The 23,668-nt window shown below is 37.8% G+C and overlaps 1 protein-coding gene across 10 annotated transcripts in view; it reads right to left on the bottom strand.

The window, feature by feature from the left end:
• HIVEP2 (HIVEP zinc finger 2) overlaps positions 1 to 23,668 on the bottom strand; it is a 196,981-nt gene that overhangs the window by 86,500 nt on the left and 86,813 nt on the right. For all 10 annotated transcript variants that reach the window (XM_077999481.1, XM_077999484.1, XM_077999480.1 and 7 more), the window contains exon 2: positions 1,836 to 1,948. The gene's annotated coding sequence lies outside the window, so the exon portion shown is untranslated. The remainder of the gene's footprint in view (positions 1 to 1,835; positions 1,949 to 23,668) is intronic.

The following is a 23,668-nucleotide window of genomic DNA, read 5'->3' on the forward strand; positions in this document are numbered from 1 at the left end:
TGCAATGACTATTACCCCTATTAGTCACCATCATCATAACCACTACTATGAACTCCTAGTACTTGCCAGGTATTTAATCCTCATAGAGCCTTATGAACTAAGCAGCATCCTTATTTAATGCAAAACAATTGTTTCAAAGCACAGTGACCTCAATGAGCTGACTCAACCAGAGGAGTCCAGAACTCACAGTGCAATAAGCAAGAAGGCCATCTGCACTCAATGCCCAGGCCATGTCCATTCTCAGGAGGCACTGATAAAACAGTTGCTTGAACATAATTTAAATTAGGCACCATCAATTTAGATGTCACTTAACACTAAGGGTACTTTGGAAATAACTGTAAAAGCCAAACTTCTGAGTAGATGGAAAATTAAATGTGGCAAACAAAGACATTTAAGTTAGTGATTCGGATTATTAATTTTCATCTTCTAACATCTATTATAGCTACTGAAAAAATTAGGGCCTTGCTTTTCACACTTCTAAATATCTGTCTTCCTAATGGGTTTTTTGTCTAACTGCCTTATATCCCTTTAATTATCCAAAAATTTTTCCAAACAGCACCATGTGCCCATAACAATGAAAATTATTGGTCGTAAATAAACAATGAATCATGAACCTTACAAGCCAAATGAAAAGGGGTCTCTGGAATGTCCACACTTGATATTTCTATACTCACTGGATGCTCAAAAGCTACACTAGCAAATCAAGTTCTTCGGCAGTTATCTCAAGGGAGATTATTTTAGACAAAGCTTAGGGTAGTCGTTGGCACTGCATAAACTGTACAACATTATCACTAAAAAACCATCTGACATCATCTTGTCTTAAGATGTTCACAGGTGAAGCAGACACTATTAGTAGGTTTGGTTTAGAAGCTGTCTTCCCAGATGATTAGACACTTTCCTCTCTTGTTCATTATCATTCATCAGGTTTTAAAATAGCTCCAGTTTATTTGGAGGAAAATTAAGTAACAAGCTGTACAATTTTAGAATCATGAATAACATTTAGAATTTCAGAAATTCAAATCTTGTGACCTAAATTAGGAATACAAATTTTTTCCCAATTTTTCTTTACTGTGTAAAGGGTTAATTAAAGCATGAGTTTGCTTGGATTTTTTTTTAAAAATTACCAAGCCCTAAAATCAGTATCATTTAAATTTCTGATGCCAAAAATCTGTTTGACAGAGCAGGCTTTACTATACTGACATTTTAACAGTAGCCAAAGTCCTGTTCCCACTAAATTCTGTGTTGGCAGCACCAATAATTTGCTAAAAGCCTAAACTCCTCCTGGTAACTAATGTGTTGTCAACCCCAGGAGCTTTCCACAGCAGCACAGTGCAACAAGGAAGCTGAATCAATCAAGTCCTTCCTTAAGATTTCTATTCTTATTACAGAAACTATGATTTCTATAAAACGAGAATGGATTAAAATATGGAAAGATGCTAATTTACTTTAAATGTTCATTACATCTTAGATGTGAATCTGACAAAATGCAATAAAACTACATATAAAAACCTTACTCAAAGTAAAATCTGGTATTTTTACATTACTTCAAGATTATAACAAGCAAATCATCATTAATATATCAAATAAAAGAATCTGGTTTCAAACTATAAATGACAACATTTTCTAATCTTCAGCTAAAATCAGATATTTCCAAAAATGCAATAAAGATATGAATATTTTCATTTAGATAACATCCAAAACATCTATCACAGGTTTCAAGAGCCTCAAATAATTACTGTCAAAATTTCACACAAAGATTATTTAATATTGTGCTTGAGGAATCTTTCCAATCACTTTGAAATCAAACCATATAGAAAGCACTTGGCTTGACTTACCTAGTGGCTGTATGTTAAAGAATCGGTAAAAGAGCATTCCAACCAAATCAATTCACTTAATTTTTCAAGTAGATCTGATTACTGTGGTCTTTTAAAAAATTCAAAGGCTCCACCTAATGAGGAAAAAACAAAGAATTGCATTTAAACTGGAGCATGATTATATGATCTATACATTAATAACACAAAAATCAAATCCAGACTATTATGATATTGTACTATCTTTTCCTAAGTCACTGTGCTACTTAAAGCTATAAAACAGCAAAAGCAGCTAGGAATTAAGTTAAATTTTCCAGTTTGGGGTAAAATGAATGTTCATGCATAGAAAAAACAATAAAATAATACAACAAAATGTGAGAACAGAAGAGTTTGTTATTGGGAGGTGGAAATCATGGTTATATAATGCCAGTTAAGACATTAAAATTAGGGATGAGGGGAAAATGCAATTTATTGTTTTGGAATTATACTCATTGATTCTTCCAATTTACTGATGCAGTGAAAATTTGTAGGTGACAGTCCCTGAAAGCCATTAAGCCCTAGCTACATGCAATCTCTGTTGAGAAATAGAAACTAATATCCAGACAGATCATTTAAACATAAAAATGGTCAAGAAGTCTTGGAGATAATTCACTAGCATGGATTTCCAAATCGTTCTGAGAATGTTACACCTTGTCACCACAGAAAGTGTTTACTCTCCTAAGGACTCAAAAATAGCTTAATTATTATTTATAAATAATAGTAGTTTACTCCATTCACTCTGCCAGTAGAAGCACTTTTCCTGAAATTCAAACATTAAATTACCATCTCAGCTCTAAGAGAAAGTTTGAGAGAAAGCGAGCATTAACTCAACTAGACAGACAGCCTAAAATGAATGCTAGAGGGCTGAGCAGGAGGGTGAAATAGAAAATTGGACAGTTTCTAGCTACTCCCAAATTAGGTCTTCCCAGGATAGACTTAGTATGTTCAAACATAGTAATATTTCAAAAAGTCTCAGAACATCAAACACCATCATATTTAAATGAAAGTTCAAAAACTTATTCCAAAGCCATAAGCACAAGATTTTTTTATTGTGCAATTTGGAATTAGCCATGCACTGCCACTCCCCTAAATCCACTAAACACATTAACAAAATGAATTGATAATCTCAGTATTAAAAAATAAAGATTGAAACAGATGTTATCCACTAGTACTAGAAGGTAGTTGCTCCAGAAAAGGACAAAACAAAAGATGTTGCTAACAATAGAGAAGACAAATAGCAGTAACTATACATACTAACTAGAAATCCACGTAGTCATGGGAAATACGTGTTCACTTTCAAGAAAACCCGTGTCTAGATTCTAGTCGTACTGCTATTCAAGAAATGATCATTTAGGAAACTCATCTGGATGTGGTCTCAAAAGACTTCTTCATTAACAGAGATAAAAAAAAAAATCTTTATTCCAGGGTTCTTGCCATAAACATGATGAGACAAATGTCAAATGGTTTGGTTACTTAAAATTATACTGTATCAACAAATACAATCACCTAAACAATGAACTGTAAACTGATTCAACACACACATTTTTTGCATTTGAATATCTAGAGCGGTGAAAATATTTCTGTACTTTTCCTAGCATTTTATGCAAAAGTTACAAAGCCTCTCTCAAATAATATTTAGTAGCCAGCTTCATAATATCACTTCTGAATACTTCCCAGGATGGTTTTGTGCAGCAGCTAGCATAACTTTTCTTTCTGTTAGTCACTTTCCAAGAAAGAGGTAGGGTACTCCCTTCAAAATGCAGGACAAACTTCAAGATTCTTAAAAATCCTTTCTCATTGATTTCTCAATGTACAATGTAAAACTGACTTACACAAAAGTCTTTTTCAGCCCCTCTTCATTTCTTAGGTAGGTTATTGTTTTCTAAAATTATGTAACTGTTGCCTCATAAGACGTCTTATATTTCCTAAAGATAACCAGTCATTAAGTAATATGTTAAAATTTTTCACCTGTATTGCAGCAACTATGCTCTCATTTCTAATTGGTTGTCTAAGTGGTCAGTGACTTCAAACTACTTAGGAATTTTTCAGTGTTCCCATAGAGTACCTAAAAGTGGTAGTAATGGGCACCTCATATCAAAGTTCAAAAGCACAAAGTACAAAATATATTAGTCACCCATATGGATGATTCAGCTAAATGACTGCTACTGACAAGCACAGAAGAAGCAGATCTGTTGCCTGTACAACAGGTAAGCCTCGCGAACAAACCACAATATAACATTTATTTAGAAATGTTCACTTCCTTAAAAATAACCACATATAATGAAAGGAAAATAAACACATGATGGTAAATGGCCTACAATCGCTACACCACACAGCAGTGCAACACCTCAAATAATTTTATAACTTAATAAAAGTCATTGAATCTAAACTTCCTTACCTTTAATTTATTTTTATTGCCTGCCTTACCAACCTGGGCAGGGACTGGGGGTTGGGGGAGAGACTCTTAATGTTTTTTGGCTCTACCAGAAAATCTAAATACATCTGACCTTTGTATTTCAGTTATATGTTACATGGTCTAAACAATGGAGCAATTTATCATTAGCTAATATTTGATCATGCTTGTCACCAATTGGTTTGTTTCAGTTATTTGCATGTAATAAATCAGATGTACACACAATGCTGGGCTTGAGTGACTTTCTCTAGCTGAGTGGTCTACCGGGAGTAGTACACAGGAACCATGCTCACTGAGTTCACCAGGACACTCCAAGGGAGCAGCTGAATTGACCATACTGTTGCAATACTAATCACAGTAAATGAGCTTTTCCAGGAGCGCTCTAGAGTAGCAAACCACACTCTGCAGTAAGCCTGTGAATCATAATGTCTCTATAGATGTAAATAGCTCTTAATAGTTATCAAACACTCTCCTTTCATTGACAACGAAACTGAAGCCCAGAAGGTCACCTGTACAAGGTCACGCAACTAGAAGCAGTTTTCCTGTACCATTCTACTGTTTTCCCCTTTGCATCGTAGAGCCACTGTGCCTCTCATAGGCAAAAATTCAATGATAGCCAGCAGGAGTTTACTGAACACCAACTATGTTAAACCTGCTTATCAGCTTGGCATGGGAAGGAAAAGGGGACAGTAATGAGTTCAGAGTGAGAGAGAACAGGCTTCAAATAACACAGGCTCCAAAGTACCCCCTTCATCATGGTTACAATCAACTCGTCTCTTCACAAACTCAGTGAAGAAGTGGCCAATTAAAATAGGGAAACCAAGAATACCCTGACACAGTTATGTGCCCAAGACATCTTGACATATTTTGCAGGGTTTCAAAGTGACACTTGAAAAGCCCTCCTCTTGTTGGCTAATTAGTACAGCTATCCTTAGTTATTTATATGAACATTATTTTTCCTTATAAACACTTATTATTTTTCCTTATAAACATTGATGACATTTTTAACCAGAAAGACACCATTTATCTCATCACCCAAACACAATTCTTTTCATTTTTTAAAATTTTAATCTATTATTTGTCCCCATGTAAGCATATTTTCACAGAGATATCCTCATAATGCAGCTATAATTGTGTATTCTGATGTTTTAATTTAACATTTCATAAGTATATTATTTCCATGAGATTCAGTTTTCATTTTTTATCCATATGATATTCCATAAAGCGAACATAAAGTTATTTCCTTCATCATTCTGATATGTGGCAACATTTCAAATGTTCTCACTTATTTTCAATACCACCAATACTGGTTTTTCTGAGAATATTATCAAAAATAGGATTATCAAATTGAAAGGCAAAAATATGTTTATAGTGGACTTCATATTTATGGCCATATTGATTTCAAGAGATTGAAATTATCTACAAAGCCACCAGCAATAGATGTGCATTCTACTTTCACCAAATTTCCTCACCATTGCATGTAATTGTAATTTTTTTCCAGAGGCTTATTTAATGTAATATGATACTTAAGGGTGTCATTTTTATTTTAATGGTGACCATAATTATAATTATTCTATCATTTAAAAGTTATTTTATTGTCTTTCACCTCTAATATAAAATGTATCTACTCATATAATTTGACTACCTTTAGGTCCTAGTTTTTCTTATGAACTTAAATGACCCTTTATGTAATATACATTAAATTTTATGCTTTTTTCCTGTAAATTTGTTTTAACCATTTAACATATCTGGCATATACTTAGATCCATAGCATAAGGTACGTATTCAAATAGTTCTGACCAATTCCAAATAATCCATAATACTATTTGCTAAGTTTTCCTTCCTCACACATCTTTCTATAAGCTAGATTTATTATGTTGTATTATAATATGTCTATTTCTGGGCTCACCATTTAGTTACATCGATCCACATATTTAAAATGGAACTTTTGTTCAGACTGCCAGTATGATGTGACTGGCATTGTGTGAGGTCGTTTTCACGTGCATTATCACATGAACTTAGCGTGTGTGTGTTAGTTTTAATTACTGTTGTTTCATAGTATGTTCAAATCCATGGTAGAGCTAGATTCTACTCTTCATTTTCCTTTCTCAAACATTCATCAATATCTTCTTTTCTGCACAAGTATATGTGGGAAATTTTTACCCATTTTTTCCAGATTATATTATTTAATTAAGATTATATTATTTAATTTCCAGATTATATTATTTAATTTTTTCCAGATTAATCCATATTCAGTCACACTCAGAATATTCCCATTAGGAGTCTGATTAAAATTGAGTTGAATCACATATATATGCATCTTTTCAACATTTTGTTTTCCCATGTTTAAAACAATAGCATATTATTGTGAATTTCTACATATACGACATTTTAACTTTTATATTCAATAGACATTTATATTCTGCAAGTCTCCTGATTCTCTGTCTTTCCTCATTTCCATTTCACTTGCTTGGAAATACTTCATTCTTCATGTCCAGCAATTAAATTGTGTTAATTCCTCACAAGGTTCCCTGAATCACTTCCTTTACATGCCAGAAAATGCTGATTAAATAGAAGACGAGTACTGAAAATCCTATCTTAAATAAAGTATCTTCATTTCCTTGACCAAAATGAAATTAAAACTGCGTATAAACAATAACACCACCACAAAATAATATCCCATGTAACCATTCTATTCCTTAGAAGATTTACATGACAAAGCCCTGAATTCCTTTAAAACACAGCTGAATGGTTTCGGTTAGCTAGAGCCCTCCTCCTTCCCCTCCACCCAGCATTGTCTCTATTTCTGCTATCTGTGAAATAGGTTTGAATTCAAAGAGAAAAAGTGCAGAAATATAAATCACTTAAAATTATAAATAAAATATGTTAAACCTAAGTTTGACTGAAAATAGTCTAAATTTTGTTGTGCATGTTAACTAAATCCACGTGTTATCTTCCTTGATTTCACAAAGCTAGGTACTCTCAAGGAATCTTATGGTTTACGTAACCGATACGGTACATGAAGATTTCTAGACACTGTACTGAAAGGGAAGAGAAGGATAAAAAGAAAAAATGGGAAGGAAAAAAAAGACCTGAATGTCTGTGAGTAAATAGGCAAATAAGGACTGAAACTGCCATCCACACTTTGAAAGTCACACTATGTGTCAAGTTTGTCAAGTTGAGTGAAAGAAGGAGTTATGTGCTTCTCCACTTTCCTGAAGAACCACGTAGAAAATGTGGCAAATATTTAATTTAAGCCTTGTTTCCTGAAAGACTGCAAGATGCCCACAAATTTTCTTTCCCAGAGTTCAAAATAGCAAGCTGAGTGGGTGTAAGCACTTTAAGTGAAGAAAAAAAAAAAAAAAAAGTAACTAAGGAAAAGGAAATCGTACTTTCTGTATCTTAGTATAAGATTTTTTTTTTTAAGGCCATTTAAAGAGATATTAGTGATTAGGATCTGGTGGTTGTCTTGAATCGGAATACAAATACAGCCCTGGTGACCTCAGACAGAGCCCCCTGGCCACATTTAAACATGATTCATTCTGTGTAAAGATTAAACTGACAACATTGTAGTTACAGTAAGAGTGAGCCTTGTCTGCTACAACCAGATACCTAAATCACAACAGGAAACCACTTGCACGAAGGGAAAGCTGAATGTCTCTAGGGCCTCTACCCTTTCCCAAGAGAGGGACCTTCCTCAGCAGTGCTTTATAATATTTTCACATGTAGATGAGTCGCCACGGGAGCTTGTTAAAAATATGGGTTCTGATTCCAAAAGTCTACGTGGAACCCCAGAGTTCCCAGATGATGAGTTCGCTGGTCTACACTTTGAGAAGCAAGACTGTAGTGTGTAACAATAGTTTCCTAATAGCCAGACACAAGAAATCACCATCAATCAATTAAGAACACTTGCTAGGTACCTGTGCCAGTTGTTATAATAGAGCACATAACTTGTGACCTGAGTTAACACAGAAAAAAAACATGTTTAAAAAAAATAAAAGCTAAATGTGTGAAAAAGTCTCTAAGGATAATAGGAGTTGAGAACAGGAAGAGTTTTGTAGGGACTAGAGTGGTCGCAAATGGCTTCATAGAGCAAACTGGACGTGAGCAGCCCCAAGTTGAGGTAAGGGGTGGATGTGGAGAAAGAAAGAGCAGGCGACCACTAAGGGCAATTCTAGAAGGGAGAGCCTAGAGTTCCCACAAGAGAAAGCTACAGTGAGCCTGCTTTGTGGTTATAGATAGTATCAGTGGAAGCTTTTAATCAGAATTCACTTTGAACCAGGTGAAAGGAAACTCTGGACTTATTTAAAATTTGTCGGTTTGGAAATTATAATTCTATTCCAGGACAGGAAAGAATGGGTAGTTTTGCCTTAGTCTTATGCAAATTTTCTCCATTGGCAGCAGCAATAGTGTTATGAATGACATTTTAGGTTTGAGCCTGGGAGCACAAAATTACCATTTTTGTACATATATTTATGTATATGTATGCCTTTGGTTAACATATGTCTTTAATGATTAAGACTTTTAGAGCATTAGAATCATAACTTTTCACTACAATAGATTTAATAATCTTCTGTTACTTCGAGTACTTGCATTTTACTTTTATTATAAAAATAAACGCTTTTTTTCTCCTATAACATACTTTCGGATGGCACATACCCACACAACACCCTCAACTCCAGCAATATTCTTCCATTCTTCTCTTTCCTCCCACACTGGCTGACAATGGGAAGAAAACATATCCAGAAACAGAATGAAATTATTAATGAATTATACCTTACGTGGTTTTTTTTCATCTTAAAGAGTTTTTCCTACCAACCCACAATATGTTAGGTATTGCACAATGGATTCCACAGAAAAGCAACCGAGGATTCCACAGGCCAATACAAACATAAACATTCAATCTCTAAACTTTTTTTTTAATGAAGAGAATTACAGAGGGATGAAGGTACCTGCAAGCTGCAAGAGGGAAGTATTTGAAAGAGAAACCTAATCTTTTAGCTCTCCTAAGTCAGGTCAGCAATCTCACTGAGTTCTATTTCCATCTTTTCGTCTTGGGAACTATCAGATTCGTCATCTTATTGCAAGCACTAAGAAATGCTATTTGGAAGACTTACAAATCTTATGTTTCATATAATATTAAATGCCATGACTATGGTTTAGCCACAGTTACTGTCCGAGGTATGTTCCTGTCCTACCAAACTTCACTATGCTTCCTGTTCTTAGTAAGGAAGTCAGAATTTAGGCAATGAATTATGGCAAAACTGCTATTTCAAAGCATCAAGGCTTGAATGTTATAAGATACCTGTATCACTGCAATTGGGCTGAACAAGATCCTAGTATTCAGGATGTACCAACAGATTCACGTTCCCTCCCATCAATCCAATTCACACACACATGCAAACACTCACTAGTGACAAGAAAAAACATATTAATATGAGAATGCTAAATTACTGTCACCTATGAATGGTTGCAGAAACAATAAACAGATATGAATGGTTGCAAAAACAATAAACAGAATGCAAACACGCACACCCTAGTGAGACCATGAAGTGTGTCTTCTACAAATCTCTTCCCCTTTCTATCCTGGTCCTGTTCAGGTGTCCTTGCCTAACCCGGTCATGGGGTCTTTGCAGGCTGCACACTGCATCTACTGCAGAAAAGAGCTGATAAGATTTTTCATGCTAGGTTGTCAAAAGTGTAATGTGTTCTCATTATGAAAAAATTTACATTATGAAAACAACAAAAATAAAAATCCTGGGACATCATGAAACTTAACACAAAGAACTGTTGGTGAAGAGATATATTTGAGGAAGGGGTTTTGCAAGAATAGAAGCAAGACTTCCTCCTCTGTGGGAAACATTAGTAATCCTATTAAGGCACAGTGCAAGGTGTGTCATAGATACTAGAAGCAGATATGTTTTACTTTCAGTTCGCTGAGGTATTCTTATTGGAATCGAAGTGGCTCTTCTGAAAACAATTAATCAACGATAAGTTCTCTCTCCCTCCCTCTCTCTCTTTCTCTCTTCAAAGTGTGTGTGTGTATATATATATGTATGTCTTTTGACTAATTACAAGGCATAGTCCCATTTTTTCCTCCTTGGTACCTATCACTATAATCATCTGTGTTTATGTGTCACCTGCTTTTAGAATTACACATGGATATCACCAGAAGTTACAGAGTTAAATTTGTAATAGCACAGACTTCTAACTATAAGCCTGGGACTATGGTGGAAACAAAGGTTCAGTTAAGGAAGATTTCCCGAGCCAGAATTGATGTCCTCACTAACCGGGCTGCCAGGCTTAGATCAAATGAAGGTCGATGCAGTGTCCCCAGAGGAAGCTGTTCAACTCGCCGGGTCGGTTCCCCAGAGCCCTGCCAAGGAGGCTTTTCAGATTGACAGCTCCCTGGCAGACCTGCTGTCTTCCCCAGGAAGAGAGGCCCTCCCCCGGACAACAGGCTGGGTGCAAACTCGTCTTCCGCAGACAGCAAAAGAGAGCACAGCAAAGCTAAGCGACTGGGGACAGCCACTTGTGGCTGAGACAAAGGCAGGCTCCCCCTGCCGCAGGACGATCACTAGGACTGTCAGGCTGTCGAAATGTATATTGCAGACAGGACATCCCTCCTGGCATCCAGTGTGAGTGAAGTCCAGGCCACGGCAACAACAGCCTGGCCTGAGGACAGCCTGCACCACACATCAAAGCCAGAGGCCCTGGGAGGCTGGCCAGCCGCCAAAGACGCCTGAGAGCGGCAGGGGAGTGTGTTGCCTTAGGACAATAGCAAACTGGGACGTGGTAGAGTCTGTAAATTCCATGCACTGGGGAGGTCTTCTCAGAGATTTTACCCTCTCCTGTCAGGGCTGTGATTTAATTTCCTTTGAAGAAAAAAAAAAAAAAAAGAAAAAAGAAAAGAATATACATTCCCAAACCTTCTGTCTGCAAAGGCAGACACCACAATGCAAGCTTAATGCACTCCGGTCCTTCCCAGCCAGTGGCCACTGTCTAACACAATACAGCTAAGTGAGATGTGACATTCTCCCAGTCCCCTTAATAGGACATTAAGTCTAAGGAGTAATTAAGATCATTTAAATGCATACATCATTGTTCCATTGCTACTATCCTCCTAGATATTTCCCATCAATTCTGTTTAATTAGAGTAGCACCACACATTAATTATAACTTGACAGTTTTATTGATTTCACAGGGCACATCACACAGTCCCATTTTAGGTACCAAGAACGTAAGGTGAGGCATGAACCTCTCAGTCACAAAGATGACTCAGCCTCTTGGGCTGATGAGGTTCTGGTTCTTCTGCCAGGAGAGGTTTACCCACTTGCTCAACAGAAATAGTTCAGGAATCATCTTATGTCCTCACTTACCTCACAGCGTTTTGCAAAACAACACATCAAAAACAAGCTAAGGAAAAAAAAAAAACCTGTGAGAGTATAAAAGAAATATCCATCTCCCTCTGTTCTGTGGTCTTAATCTGCAATTCTTAAGGACGAGGATGAGGTGCTGTGAAGCCTACGCAGGTAAAGCTGGCACCAAACAGAAATATGGTGAACTTCTGCCACTGAAGCGACTGGCCCCGCTTTGCGAAGCCATGCTGCAAACATGCTCATTAGAACAGAGAGGGCTGTTCAGTTTTCCTTTCAGAGGAAATGAATATGAGTTAAGGTCACTCAACTCTAATCCACCCTGTACCTCAGGGTTATACTCCCAGCAGCACATGCTCCATTAAGCCAGCAGTTTGTCATAGCCCAGCGTGTCATCCATAATGGCATGTTGGGGGCGGAATCACTTCCAACTCCTCGCTAATCTGGTGCAGGGAATGCCAAGGTACAGAGTTTTACTTGATTGCATAAAACACAGAGCTATTTTCAGCTCCAAATCATCGTTCTGGCTCTTTCATCAGTCCTAAAGCCATATTACAACCCTTTAAAAATACCTTTTCTATTCAGTTTTCTCTTATTTCAACATAAGCAAACACTTAAAGTAATACCACTAAGTCTCTGAAATATGAAGCCATGAAATGTTAGAAAAAAAAAGACTAAAGAGAGTTTAAGGGTTTTACACATATGTGCAATTTAAAATGGTCACTACTGCTATGGTAGTACGCCTTGAGTTATCTCCAAGTTCCTTATAAAAACCCTGGGCAATTAACACTTAGTAGGACTTCAGTGCCTGATGACAAAATCAATTTTGTTATAGTCACATTTCGAAAAATGACTTTGAAGAGTAACAATAAATAATGAAAATTAAACAACTGGTAACTGATATAGGAAGAACTTCAGCTATTTCTGTAATAATTCCACTGGGATTTGTGCTGAATATTATAAAAACAGGATGTTTTGTTTGTTGTTCTTCATGAAAGACTACCGAACCAGTATAAGACTCCAAAATATATCAAGACTACAAATCTATGTGAAGTCTACTAATATTTTAAAAAGCCAAATGGAATTTTTATTCATGTATTTAACATTTTTGCTCAATGTTAGATGATCTCAAGAAACATGTTTCTTATTTTTATGAAAGCCAAAAGGAAACACAATTATATAACATAATTCTGCAATGGTTCAGCATCACAGTACAGAGAACTTAATCCTAAATATAGGACTGTCACAAATGAGTCTTCACTGCTAAGACTTCTTATATTTAACATTAACAAAGGATTATCCCATGGTAACCAGATACCTGTTCCATTTAGTTAGGCTAATCCTAACAACATAAGGATTCCAATAACAGACTTTTTCTAATGGTAACGTCAATGAACTGTGATGAAGCTACTGCACCAAGGATGAACTTAATATTAGTGGATTTAGAGGTAACTTTAAGTGGGTATGATTAGCACACAAATACAGTCTTATCTGTAGATGTGGGGTGGGGGGAGGTATCACTTCTGTAAATGAAATCATTATTTTTTACTGCTTAAGTAAATGAAAGCATTCATATCCTCTTTTCCTGACACACATAGCTGTATTTGGAAGTGTAGAAGAAAGAGGAGGAAGTATGTTTAGGAAACAATTGCACCTGAATATTTTCCTAAAGGCTGGGCATGGTAGCTCACATCTGTAATCTCGGCACTTTGGGAAACCAAGGTGGGAAGACTGTCTGAGTCCAGGAGTTCAAGACTAGCCTGAGCAACATAGTGAGACTCTGTCTCTAAAAAATAAAAATTTAAAAAACATTTAACTGGGCATGGTGCACCTGCAGTCCCAGCTACTCAGGTGGCTGAGGTGGAAGGATTGCTTGCATCCGGGAAGTATAGATTGCAGTGAGCTGTGATTGTGCCACTGCACTCCAGCCTGGGCAACAGATCCAGATGCTTTCTCAAAAAAAAAAAAAAAAAAATCTGAAACAAATAGTTGGGCTCTGCTCTGTCCATTCTGATGCTTTTGAAATAGCTGGAAAAGTCACCCAAATAACTGCTGCTGCCATTCCATGAACTGATCTCTATTTAATCAAGTGAAAGCAGCAGTTCAACCCCAAGTCTATGAAAGGAACTAGAGGCTTCTCTTTACTTCTGAGGTCCCAGAGACTACATCTAATCACTAAGACTGATCACTTTATTTTCTATAAAACTCTAAAAAGTATCTTTTTAATATCTAACCACTTACACACTTTTCTACCAGATGAAATATATTTTTTCCTATTTCAGTATCTATAATTTGCTATTTATGTCATCTGTTAACCAACAATCATTTACCATGCACCTATCACACACCAGGCACTGGGCTGTATGCAAAGGTACACAAATGTGTTTTATGATCTTAAAGAATACCGGGCTTGGCAGAAGTAGGAAAAGTGCTGTAGTACAAATTACCATAGGGTCCATAGGAAAGAGGAATAGGTTATTAAGGAAGCTCTGTGAGTAGAGAGACTTGAAGTGGATCTTCAGTAATCAGTAGACATTTGTGAGGTGGAAAAGAGGAAAACCAAGTCTGAGAGGAAATATATTCGGTTTTAGAGCAAGCTAAGTTTGAGGTGCCTTAGAAACAACTGGGTAGAAATGTCCAAGTAGACATTTGGATGTATAGATGTAGAATCCATGGCAATATGTGAACTGAAAAACTAGTATGGAAGACTATTAGCATCATTAGCAGCTAGAGTGATTCTTTTTTTTTTTTTTTTTTTTTTTTTTTTTTTGAGACAGGGTCTTGCTCTATCACCCAGGCTGTAGTGCAGTAGCACGATCAAGGCTCATTGCAGCCTTGACCTCCCAGGCTTAAACCATCCTCCCACCTCAGCCTCTTGAGTAGCTGGGACCACAGGTGTGTGCTGCCACACCTGGCTAATGTTTTTGTATTTTTTTGTAGAGACAGGGTTTCACTATGTTGCCCAGGCTGGTCTCAAACTCCTGGGCTCAAGTGATCTGCCTGCCTTGGCCTCCAACAGTGCTGGGATTACAGGTGTGAGCCACCACGTCTGGCCTAGAGTGGGCCAGGGCTTCTGTAAAACAGTCTGAAAAGCAACAGAGAGCAGCTTAAGGGTTGAACTTTGGGAAAAGCCTCAAAGACTAGTAAGTGTGTGAAGGGGTAGAGAACAGACAGGCCTACTAGGCCACAGCATCACAGAACCAAGTGGAGAAAAAATTAAATGATAAACAGAGTCAGACACAAATCAGGCCAAATAAGTCAAAGACCCAAAATAAGTCACTTCATTTCAAAATTAAGAAGTTATAGATGTTCCTTGCAAAAGCAGGTGGTCAAAAGTGTGGAACAGTCAAGACAGGTAAAGTAGTAGCTAGAAAAGCCATCAGGATTATTGGTTTTATTGTTTGTTTTCAAGATGGAAGGGACTGGAGCATATTTAAATTTTTCTAGTTGAGAGACCTTTAATAGCTATGGCCCTGAAAAAAAATACAAAGTCCTAACAATATTTTACTGGATTAAATTTTGGCCACAGTGGAGAGATAATTATGACTTGATTGTGTTAATATAAAACTTCAAATTCTTAGCAATTGACTACTAATGATGATTTAATGATTTGGGGAGTCTTTACTTGAAGGAATATGCTGTTCTTCTATCAAATAAATCAATAAGGAATCGCATAACACTGTGGAGACATGTTGAAAATGAAACTACTAAAAGGTAAACTTTGACCATATAATTTTCAAGCTGAACAAAGCTTTATGGATCATCCACTTAAATCCCTTATTGTGAAACCGATTTAAAATCAATGCAATAATAACAACTTCCACTGAAAAATATCAAAACTAAGTTTAAATTGTGCAAGAAAGAAAATGATTACGATAAAGACTGCCCAAACTACTCTGTTTGAGAAACTGTTAAACATTTTATTCAGACATCTAGATGGGAGGGAATTCCTAAGTCTGGCAATTACAAGTTACCAGTAAGGCCACCGAGACAATTTCTGAAGAAGCACCCTGAAAGAATTCTCCGGCTGCTCACTGGCTGCTCACACTCCTAGCACACAATGACTAACTTATCTTGCTTCAGCTGGCGTCATACCTCACCGTGGTTCTCACCCTGAACACTGTCGCAGGACAAGAAAACAGTCACTTTGAAAATAGTAAACAAGAAACCCAACTGAAAAATGTTAGTCTTACAGTCTTGTGGTTTGTGTTGTATGATCATAACGGAAAACCCAGTTTTATTCATGTGATGAAAAATTCAGGAAAAAAACTGTTTCTTTATAACTTAGAAAATGACTTCTATAAAGTTAGTTTCTGGGAAATATACAAATAATAGAAGCACTTTCATATTCTTTCATAAGTTGAATTTAGAGTTTTCCAACTCCCTTAAGAGGTGAGAAGGAAAAGCAACAACAACAAGAGGAAGCAACTGTAGCTGGCCTGGAATCAATAAGGCCTGGTAATAGGATTTGGCTCATAGCCAAGAGTGGGGTCCACCTGCTCTCACTGTGGTTAAGACTCAGGGTTGAGGCTCTTTAATATATAGACACACACATATACCATAAGCATGATTTAGTTTCTCTATAAGATGTAGCAGATCGTTTTGGCAAACTAGACTCATTAAGCTGCTGTGATCTCCACAAAGAGGAATGTTAAAAGTTTGGGTTGACTATTGAAAGCCTTAAGGAAATGAAAGGTCTAGAAACGGTATTGGAGTTTGAAACAATCATCACAGAGAAAAATAAAAATAAGCAACATTTACTGAGTATTTTCACATTTAATCTTTTATGAGGCAGGTACAATTATTACTCCAGCTTACAGAGGATTTGAGGTCCCAAAAAGTTCAGGAACTTGTCTATAACCTCACCATAAGTGCTGAAGAGAGTTTTTTTAATACTTTAAGCCTGACTCTGAACCATCCCTCTTGAAAATAGACAGAGTGGCAATATAAAAAGATTCATGGGTTGAAGAAATCTAAATATCCTGCCATGACTGGCACCCAATTTTCAGTTCTAGTCATAATGATTCTGACCTGACAAAAGGATCACCATGCCAAAAGAATGTTTAATGTATCGAATCATTCCTGATTACTCACTATTTGAGCTGGTATGACAGAACTCCATGGTGGAAGAGTTTCAGTGGGGTTCACTCATGTCTTTATACAACGATACGCTGCTTTCACACTTAGAACGAAGGTCATTGCTTTAAATTTGGCAACAAAATCAAAGTCTATCTTATCTGGCTCAAGAGTATTATTTTACCCAGATCATTGTCCTAATTTACTTTGGCAATAAAAAGTGTTTATTACGATAAAGTTAGGCTAAAATTGATAGGTTTGGGAGACTTTACATACCATGTTCCACTAGATTAATTTTGGAGGGCCTGCCATGCTTTCTATCTTTAGAAAGTAGAGTCTATTTCTCCCTTCTTAAAGCTACAGATTTCCCCCCAAAATTTAAAACTTCAATACATTATATTATTTTAAATTTTAACTTTATTATTGGGAAATGACTTTATTTAATTTTTCTATCAAGAAGTAGCATTTTGCTTTTTTTTAAATAAAATGCTCATGATGAACTCTTTTTCCTCTCATTTATTCAATTATTCATTCAACAAACAATTGTGCATTCCTATAAGCCATCATTCTTGTCTTCACGGAGCTCAGGGGCTAGTGAAGATCAGACATTGAAAACAGAAGTTACTGTGTAGACCCCAAAACAAAAGGCATGCTGTGTAATCAATTATATAACAATATTTGGGAAAGGCAGCACTCTTCTAAATTCTTTAAAATTTGGGAGCTAAGTATCCCTCCAATCATGATCTGAAATATAGAGTAATTCTTAAATCCACCACAGATACACTTTATTTCAACAACTCCCAGATGTCTCAGGACACCCTGAGCCCAGTTTTAAAACTCATCAGCATAGATTTTCTAAAGACTTCTCCAAAGAAGTCACTGGCCCACCACTGTCACATTCTGGCGTAGGTAGATTTATCACTTAATCTAATGAATCAATTTGTGCAGTTTGACAAATTTAGAGTAAGAAGGGAAAAATACATAAGATACTCAGAATTGGAAAACCTTTAAGTCTTAGAGTCTTCTGTGTTGTATCCTTCCTAGTCTAAAATGATAAACATTCCCACCTTTGAAAAATTTGATATAAATGTCATTTGATGCAGAAAGTGAGGTATTTTTGTGCTTATCTTTGAATTACTCTAAACTCCTCTTAGTTTAATTGCATACTTGTACAACATATACCTATTTTCTTACTTTTTCTAGAATCTGCTAAGATTCCAGTTATTTTCTTATTGATTTCCTTCAGCTGGTAGCTAGATCCATAGATTAAGGTATTTTTATTTTCCTCTCTTGGCAGACTAAGTTCATTTGGCACAGATTTGTACACAAGATCATATCCAAAAGGAATCCAAGGAAATTACCAGATACCCATTTTTTTCCACATCAGAGAAGCAAACTCTAGCTAATCCAGCTTGTCTGCCCTCTGAGCTTGGGGCTTAGTGTGAGAAGTTACACTCCTAGTAGAGGGGGGACTCTAAGCTGGCTACCCAGAGGGTCTCCCTGTGGTTTCCACAAGAATTCACTTGTAACAGGTGCTAGCACCTGTTCTTCTGGCTCCCAGAATAGTTCCTACTTAAAATGAATCATATTCTAACAGTTCACTTTTAAGCTTACTATTTGAAATTTGGAATGTGTTTCCCTCTAGAACCAATGTCATAAATACTGGTTGGCATGCCAGGCCACCCTTCAAAAGCCTGTATAACCTGATTTAAAATTTGCCTAACGCAATGTAGTAAGAGCAACATAGAACCTACCCGCCTTAGATGGCATAGCTTCTTGTCAAATAGTCACACTGAGAAATTGAGTCAATAGGATATGAAACTGCCTTTTCCTACAAGGACCATAAAAGTCTAGGTGAAACTCTAACAGGTAAATAACAAAGTAAGAATAGGAAGACACAGATGGGCCAGGGGCATCAGTAGGAAGAATCTCAGTGGTTCTTGTCTTTTGTCAGGGCAGCAGTGGTGGTCCAGGCATTGGTAGCAACAGAGATGGCAGAAGAGTGGAAGAGAAAAGAGGGCAGGGAAAATAAGTGAATCAGAAGCTAGAGCAGCCTTTGAAAAGGGAGTGTCCTAGAATTGAGGGCAAGAGAATTGAGGAAGAGAAGGGAATTCCGACCACAAGTCAACCGGGGAATTCCCTGGTTGGGGTTACCATTCACTCCGTCACTAACTGGGAATAATCACTGTTTAGTCACGTAATGTTCAGTCTTTGTTTCTTACTCTGGTTTCTTAAATTCAAGCTCTGTGTCATTCATAAAAACCTGGTTCAGGCTGGTGGCTGTGCAATCCCCCTCAGATTTATTGTTAGTCTGTGGTGGTTCTCAATTAGGGTGATTCTGCCCCCTTAAGGGACGCTAGGCAATGTCGGGGAGTTCTTTCTGGTTGCCAAGACTGGGAGTGGGAAGGGGTGTGCTATTGCACCCTGGTGGGTAGAGGCCAGGGATGCTGGTAAGTATTCTACAATGCACAGGATAGTTGCCCACAACAAAGACTTATCTGGCCCCAAATGTCAAACCATGCTAGAGTTAAGAAAACTGGTAACATTATAACTCTGCTGCAATAACTTTCTGGTACATGTTACTGTGCTCCTGGTGTTTAAGCAAGTGATTATAACAAAAATCCTGTAGACTGTTACTCAAACTTCATTGTGAAGATCTGCTCAACCAAGAGAAATTCTACAAAAAACCCCCATAGTATTCTTCAGAATTACAAAGTGTGACATTTGTTTTTTAATTGAAGATGTCCAATCAAGACGGCTAAACTTTGGGAGGCTGGCAGAAAGGGCATGGTATGAAGTTGGTCACCTGAATGTAACTGAAGTTTTCCAGGGAAGGCACTGCACAAAATCCCCTGTGGATGTGAACCCTGCCACCAATGCCACATCCTGCTTCTCAAGCTTTTCCATAAACATCAGCTGTATTCCTCCCTAAGCATCAAATGACAACCCAGAAACACGCACACGTTCCTGAAATGCTCGCAGCCACCCAGTATTAAAGCAATAATCTCCCCCTGGGAAAAGTCCTACTAGGCCGGATGTAGGAAAAAGAATGAAAGCAGGCACAGCTTTCAGGTCCACTCCACCACAAATGACTCCATGACCAGGGCAAGGAACGTTAAGTAATTTCTTTCTGGTCCTTTTTTTCCTCAACTAAAAGCAGAAAAAGTTTGGCTTAGTCATCTCCAACTTCACTTTCAGTTCTCACCGCCATGCTGGTTTTCTTCCCAAAAGGTAAAGAGAAGGGAATCGGCTCCAAAGAAAGTAGGTAAGAGTGAGCCTGTGAAACCCGCTTCCTTAAGGGTCCTAACCACATGGAGTGTCTGTGGGCTACAACAGATGAATCACCCACGTGGTAATTCACCCACAAGAGCAACTTTTCTGAACGAAGGCGAAAGTTGGCCCCAAGCTTGATAGGCGAAGCCTCCATTGAGCTGAATGAAGGCCACATGAGAAATGCTGACTGTGAGAAAGAAGGACCAATCTGTGTGTGTGCACAGCAGGGAAAGGACTAATCATTCCACACTGGCCTCTTCTGCCACAATCTTCTGTACAGATAACCATCATCCCTAGAGCACCATCTTCTCATTAGGAAGGACAGAAGAAGAAGAGTACAGTGTGTTTTAAACTGTCTTTGTATTATAACGAAAATCACAAACAAAAACAAAATGGGCACAAACAGTATGAATTTAAGGAGCCTTTAATTGTAATGGGCAAATACTTTATGTACTTATAACCACATGGTAGAAACCCAAATTAGTTCTGGGGAACCTCTCAACTATACTGAAATATCTACTGAGAGGTTTTGTTCATGGATCTACAGTAAGAAAGGAATCTGTTTTCCTGAGTCTCCCCACGAGTTTTCTATGCTGTGCTTCTGTTCATATGCTTAAGTGAGCCATTTAAAAGGAAGAGTGTCAAAGGTAGACTCAGGCTTTACCAGTATGAAAGTGTAAAATCATATTTGTATCCATAGATTTCTAAAATCTGAGTATGCAAACTTATTAAAAATACACTATAGTGGAGGCATATATAAGAAGTGAAAGTAATAAAATGCATTTCTTATTACTGCCATTTCAACATTATCACAACCTCACAGGGCTATGTTTTCCCAAATGAAACAACAGGATTTTAATGTGTCTGAAATTTGAGACCTTCTGATAAATTATGCTTGTTTTCTGGTTTTGTTGTTTTTCGGTTTGTTTGTTTTCAGTAAAGGCTTGCACTTTATAAAATATCTGTTTTCAGTATTTGACAGCACTTGACAACCATTATCTCATTACTTTTTACCACATCCTGGTAAGGGGGAAATGGCAGGTAACTGCATCACTTTTCACTAAAAAACAGACAGCAAGGGGTTAAAAAAAAAAAAAAAAAAAAAAAAAAAAAAGGTCTCCCAGTTCCACCTACTGCATGTACCACTTTAACATCTAGGATTCTCCCCAAACCATTCTCATAGAAAAAAGTGAAAAGAATCTCCTTTGACTCGCTTTGGTCACTGCCCCCAAGATACTGAAAACTCAAAGATACTGAAGACTTCAGTGTACAGTACATTGGGGGTGAAACTAAAAGGCATATGCAAGAAGTTGACTCCCCCCTCACTGCAAATAATTCTAACATGACCGATGTGCTACAGAAATCAATAGCAGTAACGACTACCTTTTCTGGAACTGCTTCAGCAGTCAGCTGGAGAGGGGGCCTTGCTAAGCCCAGGCACACTGCCTGGATCAAGCACTGAAAACAAACTTCACAAAAGAGAAGCGGGAGTAATTTACTTATTAAAGAGATAACTGTAAAGTCTGATTCAAACAGACAAGCGTAAAGCCTTCAATGCACAAACCAAATGCTTGGCTTGGAGACCATAAAATGCAATCAGCAATGAAATCTAGGTTATATTACTCAACTTTCAAAAGTCTAATGCCCCTTTTTATCCTTAGAAAGATGACACAAAGAAATGACCTGTGAGAGAGAGTTCTGGTTAGCAGGGGCTCCCCAAAGACACTGAGCCCACAGCAGGAAGTGGAGGGGAAACCTCAGTGACTGGTCTGAGACCAATCTGGTCTTCCGTGTAAGGTACAATGCAGATAAAGGGGATTACTGTACTTCAAGTGGGTTCTAAAACATTCTACATTATTCAAAAGGACAAAAATCTAGTCAGGTGTTGCCCAAATGGTCTCCTCTGTGATCATTTTTCTCATGTTGTTCAGAAATGTAGTGGTGATAGTGCATTTGTGAGACTCTGTGGCCAGGAAATAACATCTCTGTAACCCCAATTTTAAAATCATGACTTCACCATCACCAACCAGCAAACACCAAAAACAAAAAGGTAAAAACGTCTAAAACACTGTTAGAAAGTGAAGCTTGAGTTCATGGGCAAATTAGAAAAAAAAAAGTCATTTGCCATCAGATGTTGTCTGTCAACTTAAAAAAAAAATCCACATAAAAAGCGAATTCAAACAGTTCTTCTACAATAAGCTATTGTATAGCCCCTAGATCTAAGTCATTCACAACTCCCGGAAATAACTGCATATTCGCCAAATGCTCTTATTTTGTATGTTCTCACGGGGTTTCAGGACTTGTGCAAATTGTTTTCCAAGCACCATCCGGCCATAATGACCAGGTTAGAACTGATAATTATGCCTGCCTGTCTATAGGTTTGTCAGCTAAAGAAATCCACAGACGGCTGCATCATGAGCAGAATTCTACTTCGGGTGCAGCTGTGCTGACCACACTGCATTAGAAAAACAACCCTCTTTGCAATAACCAGTTCTGGGCATCACTGGTTAAAAAAGACTAGTTTCCTGTTTTTCTCAAAAACTTCAGAGTGTGGGTATTGCTATTTTTTACCCCACCCACACATTTTTCTTTTTAATTGTTGAAGATTAGGTGCTGTAAACACCTAATCCTGAGCACTTTCTTATATTAAAACTCCGGGTTTAATTTTAGGTCAGATTTATTCTTTTCCAGAAGGGGACTCCCCTTTGTTAAGACTTGTGTGGCTTCTCCTGCAGGAGCAGGGAAGCCACGGGGCTGCAGGCTGCTGTTCAGGAGGCGCCAGGGTCAGGTCTTGGGTGGGGGAACTTATCTGTGGCCCGGTGTTCCCTGGGCAGCTGTCTCCCACCACTGGCCTCCTGATGGCCCAGCTATGCATGGTCCCCGGCAGGGATGCTGCAGCTGACCTAGGGCAACAGGTGGTTGGGAGAAGAGGGGCTATTCCCCCTAAAAGAGTATCTCAGCCCAGGCTTGGGAAACAGCCCTTACTGATGAAGGCTGGGTGACTAATAGTGACATAAAGCATCAAGATCCCAGACATACCGTCTTATTTCTGTTTATACTATGCCATTTCTCTTCCTCACTTTGAAATGTTATTTCCTTTCTTTCAAGAGGAGTTTGAAGTATATGAAGGCAGTGGACATTCTAGCAGGGCTGCTCCTGGTGCCTGACCCCTTCACTTCACTCTAGTCCCTCTGCAAATGTCACCACCTTGCAGATCCCCCCTCTCCCTTACCTAATTAATGCACAGGCATGAGTGCTGGGCAGGATGACAGATATCTGTCTCCCGCTCTCAGAGGACGCAGCACTGCTCTGTTCACTCCTATAGCCCCAGTGCCTTAAACAGTGCTTGGAAAATAGCAAGTGTTTGATTACTATTTCTTGAGAATAAATGACCCCCTCCCTTATCTGCTTTATCTTTTATCACACCTCCTCTCACCTGCTCTCTTATTTTATTTATTTATTTATTTATTTATTTATTTATTTTAATTTGAGACGGAGTTTCACTCTTGTTGCCCAGGCTGGAGTGCAATGACGCAATCTTGGCTCACTGCAACCTCCACCTCCTGGGTTCAAGCGATTCTCCTGCCTCTGCCTCCCGAGTAGCTGGGATTACAGGTGCCCACCACCACGCCTGGATGATTTTTTTTTATTTTTAGTAGAAACGGGGTTTCACCATGTTG

This window comes from Macaca mulatta, chromosome 4 (assembly GCF_049350105.2).
Source record: "Macaca mulatta isolate MMU2019108-1 chromosome 4, T2T-MMU8v2.0, whole genome shotgun sequence".
Classification (NCBI taxonomy): Eukaryota; Metazoa; Chordata; class Mammalia; order Primates; family Cercopithecidae; genus Macaca; species Macaca mulatta.